The sequence below is a fragment of the Phyllostomus discolor genome, chromosome 12 (assembly GCF_004126475.2).
Source record: "Phyllostomus discolor isolate MPI-MPIP mPhyDis1 chromosome 12, mPhyDis1.pri.v3, whole genome shotgun sequence".
NCBI lineage: Eukaryota > Metazoa > Chordata > Mammalia > Chiroptera > Phyllostomidae > Phyllostomus > Phyllostomus discolor.
The window spans coordinates 38,607,427-38,623,273 of record NC_040914.2 but is presented as its reverse complement, the minus strand read 5'-3'; the positions used below and the strand labels follow the sequence as shown (position 1 = coordinate 38,623,273).

Below are 15,847 nucleotides of genomic sequence, written 5' to 3'. Positions count from 1 at the left end.
AAGTGGGGCGGCCCCGGCGGAGCCCCCGCCCCTGCCTCTTCTGAGCTGCTCCCAGCGCGGGCCAGCAGTGGCTACGTTAGCTGTAGGTCCCGCGCACGTGAGGGGCGCACGGCGGCGGTCCCCTTTGCAGCCCTCCGGACGCAGCCTCGGACAGGTGAGGGTGGTGCCGGGTTTACCTGGCAGTGCGCGGGGGCGCGCACCGGGTTGCTCCCTGCTCTTTCCTGTGGGTGGGCTTCTGCTCGACCGAAGTGGAGAGTTGGAGACCAGGGAGGGAAGTCAGAGCAGCTATTACCCGAGAGTTGCTTGTTCAGGGGTCACTGTGCTGAAGCCAGGAGGCAGAAACCACAGGTGTGGGGTGCCAGGAGCGCTCGGGGTAGGGTGTGTGTGTGTGTGTGTGTGTGTGTGGTGACCTGCCTCTAATTTCTTTGCGTTTGATAGGACACATTGGGTCTCCTCAGGGCGCAGGGGAGTTAGTCACAGCACCGCCACTGCCAGGATTCTCTGCAGAGGTCAGCCCCTCACTTGGGTGGGATCTGATGCGGTCCCTTCGGTCCCTTCGTGGGGACCCGGAGATTGCACTTTGATATCCTACCTACCAGACCTTTGCTCAGCCGCAGGGGAGCAACGCCTTACAGTGGCGTAGGGTCCAGTGTCTCAGCACACTGAAAAGGAAGAAAAAAAAAAACGTGATAGTGGTAAAGTTGAGAAGAAATTGCTTCCGCAATTAGTTGCTCCGCGCGCTGTCCCTTTGTTAAGCAAACACTGCGCTGATGGCTTTTACCAGAGGCCACTTTTCTCTAAACTGGGTTAGAACCCTCCGCGAACGACCTTCCGTGCCACGTCCGAGGGTTTCAGCCGCGTCCGGATGCTTCGTGAGTGTGCCCTGGAAGGGACCTCTGCAGCGGGCACGGCCAGCTACCGAACAGCTTACCAGGGAAGCTTGGGACCTTAGGAAACCCGCCTCCGTGACGCACGGAAGCGCAAACAGCGCTGCGGAGTATGATTGCCATTAGCATTCATTTTCACTGGGCTCAGCAGCCTTTCAGGTTAACAAATATTTATTGTCCGCCTGTTAAGGAAGGACTCCCGGCGAGCCAGGCTGGTGTGCACAGGTGTGCACAGGTGTTGACACAAAGGCGAGTTTTAGGGCACTTCTTCCTCGCTGGTAGATGGTTAGAGGGAGACCAGCGGCACATTGTACTTTGGCTTTGGCGCCGCCTCCTTAATCTCTGGTAATAAGCATGTGAAGGCAGGGAGAGCGTGAATCTAAGAAGAATGTCATTAGCCGGGTCTGTCCTTGGGAGCGACAAGGCTTATCAAAACCACCCTTAAAATAAGGTTGCTAAGAATCAACTCTTGGCCTAGGGCTCGCGCCGAGCACTCTATCTCGTTGTATAAATACTGCAAAGTAGACATGACTCCCCCTGTGCAGCCGGGGAAACTGAGGCAGGGAAGGATCCGGCACTTTGCTGAAGGTTACCGGGGTACCTGGGAATCCAATGGAGGACATTTCTGACTGTAGAACCTTGCCCCTCCCCCATGCCATGCTGCCGTGACACCGTGCAAATCGGGATGGCTTTGTGGAAATAAGAATTCAAATTCACATTCATAAACCGTCCACATCCCGGGAGTTCAAGCGGCTGTTGGGAGTGAAATGAGCACTGTTTTCACTCTACTTGTGTGGTTAAACTGGGACCAATCTGGGACAAGACGATGAACAGCTATTTTTAAAATGTGAATTTTTTTTCTGTGTCTTTCTTTAACATATTTTTAAGGGCCTAATATATCCAAGTGAGGCAAATAAGTGAAACTGGACATGTATGCCTTATGCATTATACATGGAAGTCACAGATAATTTTCATATATTCATGTGCTTCATATAATTCAGCTTGATTTATGTGATTTGTATGATTCAGTATAGAAATTCAGTATATAATTCAATATAAATTGATCCCATTGCTTCCAGGTAAATAGAGGATGGTGTTGTCCCCTAGAACGGACTGCGTGTTGGTGTAGAAATCTGTAATCACCTATGAATAAACACAGCTAATATTTATTTTAAAAGATATATCTGCTTTCCCTTAAATCTACCTCTGGAAATGTGGAGTACTACAACTTCTTTGGAAAGAAATCCTAAAATTCCTAACTTAGTCTTTGAGTAAAGGAACCGTAACAACTAAACTGGCAATTTCTTTAACTGTGTGTAAACCACAAAAAAATGATTTTCACATTAAAATTGTTATCCTACATGGGGTGAGAATAAACGGGTGCTTAGAATTTTAATTCCTATTTCCTAACATGGAGAACCCTTGTTTCTTCAATCCTTCCTTATAATCACTGGTGACAACACACGAAAATTGAGGGGTTTCATATTTGAATTCACACAAGGAGTCGATGAAAGTGTGTTGTGTTGAAGAAGGTCTTTCTAAAGCCTGTGTTGGGACAACCAGACAGGATATTCTGCCTGGCACTTGCTTGCTTTTGACCGTGACATTGATAACACACCTTGAACTCCTCTTTAGAAGCTTGTGTAATCCTGCCCAGAAGGTGTGTATAAAGGTGTGGTCGGCCTTAACATGCTGCCATTCATTGGAGGGCAGGGTGGGTGATGAATGGCAGAAAACCTTGGAAAAGCCGAAAGGTCAAGGCACAGGGTACAGGGACAGGCCCAGATTTTGTAAGACCAAAAAGGTCAGTACTTGAAACCAATGATACAAAATAACATCGAATATAAAATGCAATAGAAAAAAAAATTTTTTTAAAAAGGCAAGCAAATTTGGAATCCTCTTGAAGAACAATAATACAAAATGAGTGATGAAAGCGAATACGTTTGGAGAAAGGAGAAAAAGACGTGCCCACAATTTGCTGGAGAGTTCTGCCTCTGCTGAGAGCGATTTGGGCCATTTATAAGAAATGCTTACACAGCACGGCTTCCTGATTGCAGCCCGGCGGCTCCCCTGTCCCCGAGAACACTCAGCATCTCCCAGCAGCCTGTCGCAGCGGTAGGCCCTGTGCCAGCGAGAGGCCAGAAGCTGCTCCATAACCTTTAAAGACTGTATGGGCCAGTTGCCGGTTGGAGCCGAAGAGCTCATGGTCTCTGGGACTCAGAAGAGCCCTCTAGCTGGGTGGGAGGGCCCAGGGCTCACTCATGTCCGGTGATCAGTTCTGAGCTTGAAGGCCCCCAAGCTGGTCTCCGGTCTGCTTGGTTGTCCAGGGATGCCCTTGGCTCTCTCAGTGTTCATCCCATCAGGCAGCATGTACGGAGGGTCCCCTGTCCTAGGCTCTGGTTCACAGCAGTCTGAGCTCTAGGAAGCCTTGCAGATGCTCCTGGGGCTACAGTATGAAAACTGCTCTTCTCAACGAGGAGGAGAAGAAGTTCCTATGAGGGCTGATAGATCACAGCCATATTATAATTATAATTCACATTACTGTTGCTGACATTTACTGGGCCGTAGTACATTGTGCTAAGAATTAACTTTTTACATTTTTATTTCTGTATTTTATGTTCTTTGAAAGTCATTGTTCTATCACAGGCATCCCAATTTTTCCCCCAATTGCTCCCCACTTCCCATACAACCCCACCCACTGCCACAATCAGTCCCCACTCTGTTGTCCCTGTCCATGAGTCATTCGTACAGGTTCCGTGATTAGTCCCTTCCCCATTTTTCCACCCTTACCTCCCTCCCCCTCCGCTTTCCCCTCCTCTGGTCCCTGTCAGCCTGTTCCTTGTTTCCATGCCTCCGGTTCTGTTTGGCTCATTTGTTTGCTTCGTTCATTAGGTTCCTCTTACAGATGAGATCATATGATGTTTGTCTTTTGCTGTCTGGCTTATGTCACTTAGCAAAATGTTCCCCGGGTCCATCCTTGCTGTCACAAACGGTAGGCGTTCTCTGTGTCTTTCTGCTGCATAGTATTCCATTGTGTAAATGAACCACGGTTTTTTGGTCCACCCATGGATGGATGGGCACCTAGGCTGTGTCCAGCATTTAGCTATTGTAAATAACGCTGCTAAGGGACACAGGGGTGTGTAGATCCTATTGAACTGGTGTTTCGGGGTTGAATTCTTTAACACAGTCCTACTAGGTAGGGCTATCTCTTCTTACCTCCATTTCAATGTGGGAAAACTGAGACACAGAGACAGACAGGGACACGTCCTGGGATTTAAGTGTAGGTATCCCCCCTCCTCCCCAGGAGTCTTCAACATGCCATTGTCCTGTGCTGGTATTATGGGAAAGGTCTGGATGGCTGGCCCAAGGCTGTTTGGCATGGCTTTATGGGACAGACCAAGGTATTTGCTCACTGCCTGGGGTTAACGAGTTTTTCTTGAGGGACACATTGCTGCAATGGAGGGGAAGAATATTACTGTCATTCACTCCTACTGCAAATGTTTAGTTTCACAAGCAAATGGACGGGGTTGCATATACCTGGTTGTGTCAGGTGGAATTGCCTCTCTTCCTGTGTGACTGTGGGCTCGTCTGGATTTCCGCAGTGGGCGGCCACCGGAGGGAGCCTTGTTTCAGAATGCTGGGGCTTGGTTTCTCTCTGAAAGGCCTACGCCTCTCCCCAGGCCACAGAGGACTTGCAGATGCTGGTGTGTGTGGCCCTTAGGTTTTAATAGTGTCTAGGAGGGCTGTGTCTTGCATTTTCAGGAATTCTTTTCCGAAAGAGACAGTTATACCCACGATTCTGGATGTTCGTCAGAAAACCAGCCACATCCTGGCAGGCAGCGTGAGAATATACAGCTGTAGACACGAGTGTGTACATCAGTGTGGGGAAAGACGGCTTGCCTTTGGGGGTGAAACTCTCGTCCCTGTGTCTTTACGTCCCCTCCAGTGACACATGTTCAGACCAACATTGATGTGAGTTTGTGGCTGGAGGCAGAATTCAATCCTGAGAGTGCCAGCTGTCTCAGCCACACGGCCACTCGCTCATGGGGTCATTGGTTGCTCGCCTAGTTGTGCTAAGTGTCAGCGTTGGGCACCCAAAGGAGACAGCGTGGAGGTCACACAGACGGGATCCCCACAGCCAGGGAAAAACTTGCTTGGCCGTGCTCTGGGTGACTGGCGCGGGGTGCCCTAGTTCCGGCCGTGAGTCGCGAGAGGGGAGTTAAGAAGTTACCACAGTTCAGGAGTCGGGGTACGGGGCTTGGCTGCGGGCAGCAGGGAAGCAGAAGTGGGGAAGCATTCGAGAGCCATCTGGCAGCTGGCACACGTGGCCAGGTGGATGTCGGGGGCAGAGAGGGAGTGAGGTTTGTGCCTTGGGCCATTGGGTGGGTGCCAGTAACAGCAGTCAGGACTAGAGAAGACTGTTTTTAGAGAATAATCATGATTTTGTGGACATCGTGAGTTTGGGATGTCTGGATGGCCCCACGGTAGGGGTTTTGGGTGGACAGTGGCTAGGATAAGGGTCTGCGTTCCAGGAAAGCGGTCAGCGGTACAGAGGTTTGCGAGAACTGGTCTTCATGCGGTCGTGAGATAACCAACGATCAGCCGATTGAGTAACACAGCTGATCTGACCATTGATATCAGCTCTGACTCATGCCGCCGCTCAAGGACGGCAGGCAGGCGAGAAGCAGGTCACGAAGGGAATGGGGACATTTCTGCTGGCCAGGCAGCTGAGGAACAAGTATTATGGGATGTGGAAGGTGGAAAGGTTTACTTCCACTCGTTCATTGCGGGTGGAGACGAATTCTCCACTCCCTTTGGCCTTTCGTTTGTTTGAGAGCCCGAGTCACCGACCTGCGAACTTGAACTGGGGCAGGCAGCAGGCAGGATGGTGACCAGGGGGCTTGTTGAAGCTGGCTTGCAGCGTGTGAGCCCATTTCACTGTCACACGGTCAAATGCTTACTGTTGACCCTCTTCTCTTTTGTTAAAAACACTCGCGTGTCATGTGAGTTCACCGTGAATGAATCCTTTTCTTTTATATCCAAATGGACAGGTGGTCGCTTTTGAGAAACTGCAAGTTTAGCATAGCCTGTTTCAACTTTGTCTGTTAAAGACAGCTACTGAGCAGGAATATTCACGAGAGATGTGTAAACAGATCAGGAAGACAAAGAAGAAAGTATGGAACATATCTTTGCAGCTAACCATGTTCAGATCCAACGTGTCACCCAAATGGTGATGCCAAAAAACAAAACAGCAAGCAAACTACCCAACAAAAAACTCAAACCAAACTGAAAACAAATACCATCATTGGGTAATACTTCTTCTTCTTCTTCTTTTTTTTGGGTGGTGTTTGGGGAACTATTTTTAGCATTATGAAAGATCTCGGGGGTTAGTCTGAGAATGTAGGTAATGTGTCGGGAAAGAATGCTGTGTTGCTTGAACTCCCATGACCAAGGCTATTGTTATCATTGTTGTGCCTCATGTAAAAGATTTTCCATATATAAGATTAGCTTAGCTTTCTGGGTTTGTAGTCTGGAAATGACCTTTGGTGCCAGCACTTCGCTTCCTGCGGGCCCCTCTGGAGCACAGAGAGGCTGCAGCCTCTTTTACCCTCACGGGGTCTGCTGGTGACACGGTCTCTCCGGTCAAATGTGCCTGCAGTTCCTTGTCCTACAGTGACACGCGTCTCTGGAATGTGGCCTGTCTGTTGCTGGAACACGTAAGTCTCTTCTTCTCTTGGGTCCTTACCTCCACAGAGCCGCCTCCCCCTCCCCCTCTCCTGCTCTCTGCTGTGTTTGTTATGTACTTCTCTTCCCACCGAGTTTATTTCTTGGACTTGGTAGGAGTCCTCAGTGGAAGGTGACTTCAGTAGTTGAGGCCTGTCTAAACAGGTAGGATTTCGCTGACATTTCTTCCGTTCCCTTAAATCTCCTGTGGGCTGGCACGGAGACAGGCAGCCGTAGCCAGGATCGGGGAGGAGGGTTCATAAAGTTCCCTGTGTTAATATTGAACCAGAAGGCATGGCAGGTCTGAGAAGGTCTGTGATGAATTGTTTTTAAATATCATGAACTATTTCTGTGACCAAAAAAAAACCAAGTTTGAACATATAGGGTTGGCTCTGGTCATTAATCACAGATCAGTTTATTAATTACATCCTTTCCAGCTTCCGGCCTTGTGTCAGAGTCTCTCTTGATCACTAACTCATTCCTGACTCTCTCAGGACCCTGCTGGGTAAAAGTCACGCCCATTTTACAGACAGGAACCCTGAGGCTCAGAGAAGTGGGGTGTATGGACAGGCTCACCCAGTTGAGTGGAGTTTTACTTTTTCTCCCCCTACTATTTCATTCCAAGCCATCCAGCATCTAATTTTAACCATTCTTCGCTGCCTTGCTTCCCAGTAAAGGTGTTTAATCACAAGACTAGACAGTCTCCGAGACCCACGTCAACTAAGGAATGTCTCTGACTCCTGGGGCTGAGAGCAGCCGCTGTACGCACTCCAGGGTTGAAACCCTTCATTTCAGCGGTGATTTAAGACAGGCCAGGTGTGCCTGTCGTAATAGAACCTAATGATTCCTCATCTCTAAAACCTCACTGCGCAGTACGGTAGCTCACTGGGGAGATTCGTTGGCAGAGTTCTGATCACTCCAAGCCTCTCCTTAGCTGCTCTCCCATGAAACGGGTCGCAGGCTGCGTGGCATGAGAGTCGAAAGGAAACTGGGGAAGTTCGTTTGGGAACCATCCATGGGAACTGCTAGGGGATAGGTCCACTTCCTTGAGCAGACGCTGACATCGGTGAAATCAGCGTGGCGGGGGAAATCGATATAACCTTTTTAAAAGATAGATGGTTTCAATATTGATAATTGCCTTCTTTGCCTTTTCATTTGGGAGATGCGGCTGTAATGGAGTACCTGACAGATACTAACGCCTGCTGACCTCCTGCTGACAGTGGGCAGCCCCTTTGGGTATTTTGAGACAAAAAGGTTTGTGATCTGGGCAAATGTAATGCTTCCCTGAGAAGCCTAGAAATATATTTTTTCATATAAACCATATTTCACATGGGCGTAGGAAATATCCATTGATCTATATTTAAAAAATGTTTTCTTAACTCACAGGCAAGGGAAGATTGCGTGTGCGTGTGCATGTGCATGCCATTTTAATTCATTGACACCAGTTTCCTCGTGTGGCTCAGGCATTTGGGTCGGATCAGAGATGACCGAATGCACATGAATCAGTTTCTCATGGGTGCATCCTGGTGGCCTCACCTGTGGCCCTTTCTTGGTCCCAACATGCTGGGACATCCCAGCTTTGTCCAGGACCCTCAGGATTAAAAAGCATCTCAATTTACAGAAATCCACATGTTGATGGGGAGAGAGGAAAAGAGGCCGAGGAACTGTGGACTTGGGCAGAGTCATGCCCAGTTCTAGGATTTTCAGTTCTTGCTTGATAGAGAGATCAGGTATGTGGGACTCACCCTGCGGCCAAGTTCAAGGACCTCATTGTCAACTTCTTGACCTTGATTTTGCAATGATGATAAGAGGAGTGGATGAGAGGGGAAAAGCTGGGGGAGATGTAAGCAGATAAATCATGCCCGTCCTCACCATGGTCACGGCCCTAAGGAGGCCATGTTGGGACTGGTTACCATGACTGACTTAATGCTGTGTATCTGGTGCATGGAACTGCTCACACACCTTATCACCGAGCAATACATATAGTACCTGACGCTATTTAATTAACAATTAACCATTAATTAAAGAACTTGACTGTGGGAATTTTTGGTTGATGGAATCTACTGGTCTCTAAGCAGACTTGCAGTTCTGGTAATGGCAGGATGAGGAAAAAGTAGACTTCTAGTAGTTCATACGGAAAGTAATACAATACTTAAGAAATAATAGTGCAAGAATGAACTGTGTTTTGCGTACTCACAACTTAAACCTACTTTTGCCCCGCCCTGTATTCAGTGATGATAGTAGTGGAAGGAATTGCCCCCTGAATTCATTCATTCATTCATTCCAGGAGAACTTACCTGCCATGCACCAGGTATTGGTCTAAGTGCTGAGGCAAGTATAGTCCCATCTTCTCAGAGGACTTCCCGTGGGGGGCTGGGGTAGGAGGTGGACTGGGGAGACCAAGTTAAAAAAAAGCTAATGAAATGATTAGTTCTAATGTGAAGGCTCTAATGACTCAGTGAGACAAGAGATTATGGTGCAGAAGTACAGCTTTATACTAGAGGGTCAGGGTCAGGGTCACGGTCAGAGTTAGAGTCAGGGGTAGGGTAAGGCTTCATAGGGAGGTATGCTTGACCTGGGACCTGGAAGAGCCAGGCGTTTGGCCTGTATGGAGAACAGATTATGGAGCTAACAGCCTGAAACTGAGACAAAAACAAAATCCCTAGACCTTTACCCCAAATGTTTGTGGCACCCATTTCTCCTGGCTTTGGGGCCTCAGCCTGCTCCTTCCTTTCGGGCCTGACCGTCACACCTGGTGAGAGTGAACATCCTGGAGAGGATGGCCTCTCCCGGGGGAGGTCCTTTCTGGGGGCCTCCCAGCCTTCCTCCTTCCACACAACCCAAGTCCACTGAACTTTGCACCGAAAAGAGCTCCCTCTCTGTTTACTTTCCAGTCGCACTGGCTGGTGAGCCGAGCACAGAGGCTGCTTGAACTTTCCTTTCATGCCCAAAGCATATGTAGTTTCACCTGGCACTTTCAGCCTTCTGTAGGTGACACGCCAGCCTGTCACAGTGTCACATGGTCAAGATGCTGCTCACTGTGTCTGGACACCTGCTGGAAATGAGAGCTTCCTCTTCTTTTCAACTGTGGATTATTTTTAGCCTTTTCTGTCACGTATGAAGTTTGAATGGGTTTGTGTGTTTATGGAGAGTGAATGAACGCAGCCGACGAGGCCTTGCAGAGGTGCCGGGGCCTGAATTAACACCCCTTCATGCCCTGTCAGTGGGAACCCGTTTGGTGGTGTGAACCCTGCCACAGTGGCTTGAGCAAGTTCTGTGTATTTCTTGTCGATTAATTCTAAATTAGCAGTCCAGTTTGGCTCCTTTGGAATAGAAAGACATGGCTATACAGAACTTGACTAGAAAGCAGAAGTTTACCAAATAGAATTGAAAGCCCAAACTTCGATGCTATTCAAGCCCTTGTGTAGAAGGAGGCTTATAAGGATTGTTCTCCCTCTAGAAGCTTCTGTGCAAAGACAATACACATGGAAGCAGTTTTGTGCAAATCAGTAAGAATTACACCAACTTACTAACAACACATGTTCAATAGATATCTGTTGTGATTCCTGAAACGCATCTGTACTGTGGAGAGTGCAGTGACTGCGTTTATCTGGAGAACTTTTTTTAGAATATTAAGATCTAAACCCGTGGACATGGACTTTTCTACATCGGCCACTGGGCAAGAACTAAGTAGCTCTGTCACGTTTTGAGTGGCCAAGGCCTCCTGAGTGGATTGTTCTAAGCAAAGCCCGAGAATGCTCCTGGTCCTTTGACAGGATCTATGTTTCTTAGATTGCCGCCAGGACGGAGCTGGCAGATGCCCGGTGCACAGCAGAATCCCAAGCTGACGACTCGTCCTTCCCACCGAGCCCCAGGGTCCTTGGCAATAACAGCTCTTCAGGCAGCTGCCCAAATTGATCTGAGCTGTGGCCATCCAAACTCTAGTTTTTCTCCAAGAACATATTCAGGATCAGATTCTTCCTTTCTGCTGGAGGAAAGCATACACAAATGCAAAATATCACCGCACACGTTGCTTTTTATTTTTATTGTGGATATATTACACGAACACAGTACGTCAATATCAAAGGGAACACAAATGAAGCCTTTGGAACAAAAGCAAATACTCTCTTTCTGGAAAAAGCTAGCCATGAAAAGTTTTCCCACGTTCCCTTGTATTCGACTCCAATACGTATGCCTCATTTTACAGAGCTGTAAACATAGGTTAGGTACGATTTTATAGTTTGTGTGCTTTCCATTTAGTTCTATCATAAATCATTTTCCAGGTGGCTCTGTAGCATCGGAAAATTAAATTTTAATGGCTGCATTAATGGAGATTAGTGGCTCATATTTTCATTCACGATGTGCGTGTATCTCTACAAATACATCACTGAAATGGTGTATGCTAAATTTCCCAGCCTCGTAGTGCATTTATAGTTTACATTACCCCAGCAATCACCTTGTGCAAACTGTGCAAGACATTCTATTCTTCACTTGCGATCATGGAGTAATTTAATATTTCACGTGGCAAGTATGTATTGGAAGTTAGGATAGAAGCCTTCGGACCATATATTTTTGTGTGTGTGGATTTTCTTTAAAATACTCTGATCTAAAAACACATTAAGGAAAATCACTGGGCTCTCTAAAGAACTAACACCATGGAAAAATCTTCAAACCCAATTCATGTAAGTTAATTTATACCTCACTATGGAGACTGAGAGTAGTGCCTCTTTCCTCTTATTAGCTCCATGAGGGTCTTTGTATTAATCTGCAAGGTGAAATCAATCCAAAAGCCATCATAAAATTAAGAGAAAAATGGCCTGAAATAACACATTTGGCTTTTTACGCTTATTTATAGAATTCAGAATGAAGGGACTAAGATAGCAAAATCGACAGCATAGCCCAACGATTTTAGCACAAAAATGATCTGTTCTGGGGGAAAAAAGCTGTCTCCCTTGGACCATTCAGTGGGAATTGGTGTCAAGTATTTATAGAATGAGAAGCAGTAGAAAATGTCCCCATAGTCAAATTTTAGCAAATATCTTACCCAAATGAGAAGCAATTCATCGATATTTGTATAATGACATAAAAGCATGGCTATGGAAAATGATTTGAAAATAGTGGCCCTTGGATGACTTTGGTTTGATTGGAAGTCATGGGTGTACAAATATCTTTTTGACTTCCTGCTTTCACTTTTTTTGCGCGCATATACCCAGGAGTATAATTGCTGGAATACATGATAATTCCATGGTTCATTATTTTCAGGGGCCATTTTACTGTTTTCCAGAATGACTGCACCATTTTATGTCTCCACTCCACCAACAGCGCACAAAGATTCCAGTTTCTCTAGATCCTCACCCAGACTTATTTATTTTAATAGTGACCACCCTAAAGGGCATCAGGTGGTCTCTCATTGTCTTTGGTTTTCATTTGCATTTTCCTAATGATTAAGGACGTTGAGTATGATTTCTTTTTAAAAGTTTGCAAGTGCAAGCCCTGAACTTTTGGAGTTTCATAGACAGAAATTGCCTGGAGAGTCAAAATATCTAGATTGCAGCCATGTGTCTATCCTAAGTACTCATTTGACCTTCAGCTCCATTCAACAAATGTTAACTAGACCTCTGCTTAGAGCTGATTGTGGCACTGGGTGCCATAGAGAAGAGAAATGTAAACTACAACTTTTCCATTCTTGTCTCTTGTTTAGTTTTCTTGTCTCTGAGAGTAAAAAACAAAAGCAAAACAAAACAAAAACCCCACAGCCTTACATCTTTTCTAATTCTAAAGCCTTAAACTTAAGCTTGTAAGTGCAATCTAAGCTTATAAGTGTAATCCAGAGTCTCTTCAGACTAGGTAAGATTGCCTGCCATCACAATAAGACATGAAAACTAAAATACACAGGGGGGAAAAGGCAAATGTGAGGGGTTTTTTTTGAGGGGTGTGTGATTAAAATATGAACTATATATATTTACAACTTCTACTTAGTTTTAACTTATGAGTTTTATTTTGAAAATTTAACTTTTTTTAACCAACTGATACTATTTACTGAGTGTTCACTGGCAGAAGATTACAGAGTAGCTCTCTCTTCACTGCAAAGCTTCTTAAAAGAGTGTCTCTTGCCATATCTTCTTCCTGCTTCCCCAGATCCCTGAATTCTGGCTTCTGTGTCTCTACTGCCCTCCCAGTAGTAAAAAAAAAACCCCACAAAACAAAACCAAAAAAACCCAAAACCAAAAACAATGGGTGTGTCTCCATCTTCCTCAACCAACTCCTCTGTAGTATTTGAAATGATTGCTCCCTCTTTGAAACTTCTTCCTTTCTCAGCTTTCTTGATCTTTCTCCCTTGTCCTCCCTGGCTCTCCTGTGGCCCATCTGGAAACCTTAGGTACCTGTCTTTGCTTTGCCCTACCCTCCCTACACCTATATATCTCATCACTAGGTCACATAATTCACTTCACCTCCATTCTGCTCGCTCTTTAGACCCTTACCATGATAGGTTGATGCATCTTGTACATATTCTGTTAGGGTCTCATAATGGCTCATAGATCACACTGTGCTGTATTGGGATTGTTTTATTATCTGTCTCCTACTGAACTCTGGAGAATGGGTGCTGTATAATTTATTCTTTGAACTAATACCTAGGGGGTGGGGGAAAAGCATACCTTTGTTGCTATTTATAAGGTTTTTCAACCATACAAAAACATGAACAGGACGAAAGTCCCCTGACTTTCGTGTCACAGACCTAATTCAACTACACTATTCATACAATTGTAACCATTAATGTCCAAGGATGGAAAATGAAAGTTTTCTCAACAGCTTAAACAAAATCTGGTATTTTTATGGCCTATTGGTAGGTTAAAAATGACTTCTGCTTTGAACGTGCTTCTTTATGGTCCGAAGGATACTGTTTACTTTCTCTTTCGGTGACCCAAGTTTCAAACTTGACTCCAGTTTCAAACTGTATAAACCAAGGTTGTGTGTGTGTGTGAAGAGGATGGGGCAGCGGTAGGTGGCGTGATAGAAAGCTTCAGATACTTCAATGGCAGATGGGTGACAACAAATGCTTTAAAAGCACTTGGAGGTTCCTGCAGTTACTTTCTCGTTGCTTCTGTGTGTTATTGGTAGTTATTTGATAGAATATTTAAATCCCCTTAGTTTTTACTTAGCTTTTGTAATTTTCTGTACTATTTCCCACTCTAACACACCAGTAATTATAATGTCATTCAAAAAGTACCATTTTGGCTTTCTTAATGCTAACTTTGGAATTATGACTGATTTATGCAGAAGAGAGATTGGGTGATACCCCAGTTAGGAATGGAAATGTAGATTAAAGCATAAACGTGGATTTTTTGGTTAGAGAGAATGTGGTTCAGTTCCTGGCCCTCGGTCATGTTGGAGTGTCCAGAATAATTTTTGACATAGGGTAGAAATTAAATGTACCCTTCCCCCCATCTGCTGAATGAATACTAATTTCCATTAATGATATATTTCATTTTGTCCTTAAACTGTTCCTGTTAATAATAATAAGGGGGTCCTTTCAAACAGAAATGAAAGTCCCAGCAGTACTTGGAAAAATTCACATGGTGTTATTTACATCAGGAGGCTCTTATAAAGTTACTAAGTGAATATCAGGAAGGCACACTGTCTCAGGGATTGGTGTCTTTTTGGGGAATGTGATTCCCAGTGAAGTAATGGACCTCTATGAAAGGAAGTGTAACTTTCTTGTGTTCTTATTTCTTGCCTGGACTCAGCAGTGGATCATGTAAGATGAGGTGTAGGCCTGGGTCCTCTCTGTGGAAATATGAATAACCAGAAAGCTAAACATGAAAAAGCAAACAGCAAACTGAAGAATCTTTGATCCTTCACTCTTCGCTGGTCTTACTCTTCTGACTCTTGTTTCATGCTGGACACATTCCCCACAGCAGCCGATGTGATTGTTAAAACACGCACCCAATCAGACCCGTCTCCTGACTGAACTTGACCTCCCCATTCCTCCTGCTGCCGTGACTACCCAGCTCTCTTAACATAGAGTCTCAATTCTTTGCTTGACCCAGCTCCTTCTCTGCTCCCATCCCTTCCTACTACCCACTGGATCACACAGGTCTGGCTGTGTTGACCTCTTTGCTATTCCCAGGATACAGGGAGGTTGATCCAGCTGGGGCGTGGGGAGTGGGCTTCTCATGGACTCTTCCCTCTGCCTGGAATCCTTTTCCCCAAATAGCTGGCATTGCCTCTTCTTGCCACTTGAGAGTCTCTTCCTATGATACAACTCCTCCCTGCGATGGCTCTGTCTCCCTCTCCACACACACACGTCGCCTTCGGAACACAAGCCCCATGAGAGCACATCCCCTGTCCGATTTGGCTACTGAATGGGTGACTGTACATGAGGTTTGGTCAGGCTTGGAAAGCTGATGATCCTGGGAGTTCATTCAAAAGAGGAACTTTCAGAGTCTGTGATGAATAGGGCCCAACTCAACCTTATCTCCTGCACATTCTGCAGCTGCAAGAGCGGGGGACGATAACTACCGTGACCTGGGAGCACTCAGAAGAAAAGCTACTTTGTTTCTGCAAACACTGCCATTTGAAGAATATTTATGGTCCTTTCTGCATATTGCCCCCTCACTGTTTTCCAACCTCCGGAGCAGCATTTCTAGTCCCCGTGTGTTATTTATGATGTCACAGCGACATCAAGGCTTCGGTTCACCAGATAAATGGATTCACTTTCATGTTCTGAGTTTGAATTCCTGCTTTAATGATGAGTGATCCCTCCCTCAGTGGAGATGCAAATCTTTTTTACTTCCTCCCTTTGCCTCCTCACCTGGGTGCACAGAAAAGCATCTGTGTCTACTGTTGAAAATGCAAATTAAATGAGTGGGGGCCGGAGGAAGCCCAAGGAAGCAGAACAGAGTATAGTTTGCAAATGTTAAGAGTAAACTGGAGACAAATGAGATTGTTTGTTGGAATTAATGTTTAATGAATTCCCCAAGAGAAGCACCCTTTAGCGGAGGTGGCAGCGGTATTTACTGAAAACGCTATTTAGATCACATTCGTTTTTTAAAAAAAGAAAATGCAAGCATCTTGCCTATTTCAGCGTGTCTGGATTGTATTATATTTGTTACCTGATACTCTTTCTGCAAGAGGAGAAACAGTTCTGAAAATACTCACTGCCTGAAGAGGGAAAGCAGATTCTTTTCTTAGTATTGCAGAGGTTTTGTGTTTTTTTGTTTCGTCTTTGTTTTTTT

At 45.7% G+C, this 15,847-nt stretch overlaps 1 protein-coding gene across 4 annotated transcripts in view; it reads left to right on the top strand.

Annotated features, from left to right (window-relative positions):
• The first annotated feature begins 39 nt into the window (after positions 1-39).
• Positions 40-15,847, top strand: part of MCTP2 (multiple C2 and transmembrane domain containing 2) — a 144,792-nt gene continuing 128,984 nt past the window's right edge. For 3 of the 4 annotated variants that reach the window (XR_004900245.1, XR_004900243.1, XM_028502371.2), the window contains exon 1: positions 40-154. The gene's annotated coding sequence lies outside the window, so the exon portion shown is untranslated. Of the gene's footprint in view, positions 155-438; positions 510-15,847 lie in introns of all 4 variants that reach the window. The other variant, XR_004900244.1, reaches the window with a different exon arrangement.